At 47.1% G+C, this 5,267-nt stretch overlaps 1 protein-coding gene across 5 annotated transcripts in view; it reads right to left on the bottom strand.

Moving 5' to 3' along the window:
* The window catches only part of PALM2AKAP2 (PALM2 and AKAP2 fusion), a 287,817-nt gene that overhangs the window by 229,707 nt on the left and 52,843 nt on the right, over positions 1 to 5,267 (bottom strand). For 2 of the 5 annotated variants that reach the window (XM_030887396.2, XM_030887397.2), the window contains exon 1: positions 2,174 to 2,274. The exons of 1 other annotated variant lie outside the window; for it this stretch is intronic. The gene's annotated coding sequence lies outside the window, so the exon portion shown is untranslated. Of the gene's footprint in view, positions 1 to 2,173; positions 2,275 to 5,267 lie in introns of those variants that run through there. 2 more of the 5 variants (XM_045296627.1, XM_045296628.1) reach the window with 1 other exon arrangement.

The raw sequence follows: 5,267 nt of genomic DNA, 5'->3' as shown, positions 1-5,267 counted from the left end.
CTACCCATTCTCCCTTTATCCTCCCTGTTTTGCCGTGTGTGTGTGTTTATGTGTGAGACTTTTAGACAGTTATTACCCAAGCCAATTTCATAAGAGTAATTTGGAGCTTTTTTTAAAAGTCTGCCGTTTAAGCTATTCCCATTGATTTCTCTGTAGGACCGACAACTGCAGGCTATAGGTTTAGTTGGCTTGTAACTGTCAATTGTAACTGTCATCTTGAACCTGTCTGGGTCTGTCTCACGGCCTCACCCTGGGATAGAACTCTACGGGTCTCTATATAAAAGTGATGCTATGCCAAGAAGCTTCAGGGGTGACCAGTGGTATTTAAATTTAGCCAATAAACATAACTGCACCAACACTTACTTGTTTTTTATTCTCAGGTTGCTTTTACATTAAGCCATTCAAGCTGGTCTATATATACAAGGTTTCTTCTAGTTCAAATGATGCTAATGTTGGGGGTGGTGTTGGTGTTGTGACAGGTGTCCTTCTGTGATTAACTTCAGACATAACTTCCCCTAAGGCATGTGAAGCCTAATTTATGTCCCTATTGGATTGAACTACATGAGCACGATGTGACCTTTGACAATTCCTTTTGACTGCAGCTCCCCCCCCCCCTTCCCCAAGCTCTTGGCACATTTCTCCACAGAGTGGGCTGGCATAGAGATCCATTGTTCACATCCTGCCAGCTCTGTCCTCTCAGGAGCATCCCTATTGACAAGAGCCATCCCCCTAAACGCATCCCTCTCTAAACTCCGCAGCTTTGAGAAGCAGCCACCAAGAAACATTCGCATTTCGATGCCTGCCGCCACCCGAGAGATGCTCGAGTGGTGAAGAAATAACTGCGAACGAGTGAAGGCTGTGGGATAGAGATGCATCACATGCCAACAGCGCTTTCCTCCAAGGGTTCCAACAGTACCCACAGCAGCCTTGAATACTCTCCACCCATCTTCAACAATCACGCTGTTGATGCTGTGCAAGTCCAAGAGGGGCGGAAAACAATCCCAGAGGCAGAGCACAGATGCGTTTTGAGAATACAGGCAGGAACCGCAAACATGAACGGGAACCACAAAGGACACAGACTACCTTGATGCTGGGGGTGAAGACTCTACATCCAAGGTGCACAGCACGCCATTCTGGCTGGAGCCCTGGCTAAGAAATTTGCATCCCCCTCCCCACATATACTGCATCGGAATTTTAACAAATTACCAGGAGATTCTTAGTATCGGTAAATTATTGCAATGTTACATAAGAAATAAGGTGTATATATACACTCTTACAACTTGTATGTATGCACTGACGTATACAGTGAACCCTCGCCACTTCGCGCTTCGACTTCCGCGGCTTCACTCTATCGCGGTTTTTGCTTAACAGCACCCACTGCCTACACCCGCTCCTTCAGAGGAAAAAGACGGCGACCCACCTGTAGAGTACATCCCTTAAGTCATTTCATAGGCTATTGATTACAGTATTTGTAAGAACTATGTATAATAATACTGTATGTGAAATATGTAATACTGTAAACTAGATGCCATACGTAATATAATAAATAATAAATGATAATTGTAACATCCAAAATGTTTTGCTGTATTTTCCCTTTTTCGTTTAATAAATTGGGTAATACGAGTGTAATGGTGACTAAAGGGTGTTTTTTCATGTCCTCTATGCTCTAACTACGAAAATATTTGATTTACAAATAAGGAATCCTACTTCGCGGAATTTCATTTACCACGGTAGGGTCTAGAACCGATTAACCGCGTTAAACGAGGGTTCACTGTACACAGATTATGTATGTAGGAGCATTACCGGGAGGGCTACAGGAATCACCTGGGATTTCGCTAAACTCTAGATTCTGATTCAGTACACCTGGGATGGAAAAGCAAACATCAAACAACCCCCACCCCAAAAAATTCTCAGCAGGGGCTCAAACCAGAGCAACCCATTGGAGCTCTAGTCGGGCCTCACTACCCCTCCGATTTGGATCCAATAACTCATTAGGGGCCAGTGCCTGCTCTGTGTGGCCACTTCAAACACTTTGCCTAAGGCTGGGGTGACCTTTGTCAAGGTCCTCCTGGGAAAGGTTACTGGACACCTATCTCATTAAAAAAAAGTTCGGCGAAATGCAACCCCCATGGCCAGTCCTGGCTTGAAAACCACCTAGTTCCCCGGGACTTACCAGCCACTTTGCTGGTCCCGTCCTGCCCAGCTGACGGTGGTTCTGGTGTTGGTGAACAGAGGACTGGCAGGCTGGGGAGCTGGGAGGGAATGTAATTTACTGCATCTGGTAGCAGAGAACAGGGAATACAATTAGGCACGGTGTGGGGAGGCCCAATGGGTTCACTGCCGAGCCAGCAACTTTCCTGCCCCACATAATGGACTGAAGGGCAGTCACTGGACAAGAGGATCAGGGCGAACAAAGACCAGCGTTTGCCCCGTGGCTGGTATTCAGTAGAGGGGCTGAGTTTGGAGGGAACCCAGCCAGCGGCCTCAAGTCCTCGGATCACGCTGTGTATTAAAAGATTTGCTAGAAAACTCTGGGTCCTCCATATAGAATGAGTCCACGAAGAATGAAAAATGAGCAGAAGAGAGCCATTATCCACCAGGGATGACCACACATGGGACATTAAACGAGAAATGTGCACAAAACAGTACCAAAATGTAGATGTGGGGCTCATCTCTTGAGCTCGGATTATAGCTGTATGTGCCTGATGTATTGAGATGACCAATTTCACATGCTTTTAAAGAAAAACAGAAAAGGAAATATCCAAGACTTATGCTACGATTCCTATACTTCAGGCGGGTGTTTCAGCCAGGACAATCCTAGATTACCAATAATTCTGCCCAGTGAACTCACCCTTAAGTCCAATGTAGGACCTGTTGCTGGGTGACAGGAGGAAATACTCGGCTTTGCTTGGGAAAATGTCTTGACCAGCCCACGGAGGGAGGTGAGACTTTAGAGGGTGTGCCTACTGTCAGCAGGGATTGCCCAGGGCTCAGAGGCGAGGAGGAACCCACTGGGATTGGGACCAGAAGAAGACTCTGTATCTTTCCCAAAGAGAAATGAGAAAAAGGAGGGAGAAAGAGGACCGGAGGTTGGGCTCTTTGGGATGTCATTCTTTCCCAAGTCATTCTATCACAGAATACTGGAACGTGAATCGCTCACTGTGGTCTCATCGATTTCTTACTGGACATCACCACTCAGAAAGCTTACAGGCCCTTCAAGTTCAACAGGCCCCAAATAGAACCATTACTTTCGCTTGTCCCCTGCTTCTCCTGCACGCTGATTCTGGGCTCATAACACCACGATGCACCCAGAAGTACTCAGTGGCACCCCTCTCCCCCTTTAAGTATTCCATTAGCCCCGTGACCTTCACTTCCTTCATCTCTTATTTCTTATACACTGCCCCAAGGAGCTCAATGGCACAGTTGGTTACATGGGGGCAAGGTCAGCAGTTCAAAACCACCTACTTCTACAAGGGAGAAAGACGAGACTTTCAGCTTCCATAAAGATGGACAGCCTCTGAAACTCAAAGTGGCCGGTTCTATCCTGTCCCAGGGGGTTACCGTAAGTCAGAATTGATTTAGTGGCCCCGTCTTCCCATTAATAGGGCCAGGTTTCTTCATTCTTAATCTCAGGTTGGAAAGGACCATGAACTGACTCCAGACCATGATCAGTTTTGCTCTACTGGAATACTGACTGCTGTGTGAGCAATCTAGAATATACTGACATTGGAGCATTAGGTTTTAGGCCGATAACATTAGACTCTCTTTAAACAGTGGTTCTCAACCTTCCTCATGCCACGACCCTTTCAGACAGTTCCTCATGTGGTGGTGACCCCACCATAAAATTATTTTTGTTGCTACTTCATAACTGTCATTTTGCTACTGTTATGAATTGGGTGACCCCTGTGAAAGGGTCCTTCGACCCCCAGGTTGAGACCCGCTGCTCTCGAAGGTAGGGTTTCTTAAAGAAAGTGGACTTTTCCATATCCACCACTTCCTGGGGAGTGGCAGCTAGGCTTTAGCTTAAAAGGAGGCTTATGTCTCCTCCTCTCTGGGGCTTCTTGCATGTTAAGTCTGGGTCATGGGCAGAGAAGATCTGATTGAAGGCCCTTTTATCTCCAGGAGGGAAGCGGGCCCATTTGTAAGGCTGGGAAGCAGCTTTCAGGGACCTCTCTTGAAAATGGCCCAGGATTTGGGCCAGGGACTCTGTGGACAGCCATACAGCGACAGTGTGTCCATGACTCTCTATATTCAACGTCCCTTGCATTACTTCTGAACTTAGGGGAGTATGGGAAGGGTCTATACCTAAAACCAGTATGAGCAGGACCAGGGAGGGCAGACGTCTGGGAGGAAGCAGTCCTGAGATTGGCGTGTGTGGTTCAGGGGAAGAATGGAGCAGGATACTGGGGCTATAGGGACCCCTTAGGGGTCAAGAGATTCAGAGCTGACTTGTAGAGCGCCTGAGTTTTACTGAGGATTTTCAGAAATCTATGGGGACGAGAGAAGGAGCCCCGGTGGCAGAGTGGTTACATGTTAGGCTGTGATCTGAGAAGTAAGCAGTTCAAAACCATTAGCAGCCTCACAGGAGAAAGACGGGACTTTCTGCTCTAGGGAACAGTCACAGGCTCAGAAAAAGTCCCGGGGCGGTCCCACCCTGTCCCATAGAGCTTCTGTGAGTCTGCATCGACTTGATGACAGCGGATTGGTTGTTGGTTTTTTGGTTTTGGATAGGGATGTGATCTCAGTCTATAGTCAAAGGGGACGGAGACTCCAGTCATTAAGATTCAAGTGAGACGGAATCACATGTGTGTCTAGTATAGACTCCCATCTTTGAGTAGCTCATGTTTCTAGCTGCTAAAAATTTCAGTATGTCAAAGATGGGAGTCTGCATCTAAAAGAACAAGTAAGCGATTCCCATTGCATACGGCTCAGCCTCCTCTGGGAGGTACTCCTCAACATGCTCTCTGCTAAGGACACGCTGGGTGCCAGTTTGAGTTCTACGGTTGTTAGGGAGCTGAGGTTACAAGGCTTCTGCCAACATATATCATAGAGCCAAGCAGGGCATGAAGAAGAAGTCAGAGCCAGCCCCCCAACCCCAATATATAGTTAAATTATAAACCCCATGCAGCCAGAGGTATCTGATAGATCAACACAGGAGGAATAAGCAGAGCCCCCAAAGATCAAGTGGCCTCAACTGGTAAACTCTCTTCCTCTTACCGAAGTCAGAGTGGTCTGTACTTATTCTGTCCTCTGTTGGAGAAGGCAGG

Source organism: Echinops telfairi, unplaced genomic scaffold (genome assembly GCF_000313985.2).
Source record: "Echinops telfairi isolate 266 unplaced genomic scaffold, ASM31398v2 ScPeMD7_7410;HRSCAF=8448, whole genome shotgun sequence".
Classification (NCBI taxonomy): domain Eukaryota; kingdom Metazoa; phylum Chordata; class Mammalia; order Afrosoricida; family Tenrecidae; genus Echinops; species Echinops telfairi.
The sequence above is the reverse complement of the archived record's forward strand: the minus strand, read 5'-3'. Positions and strand labels throughout refer to the sequence as shown.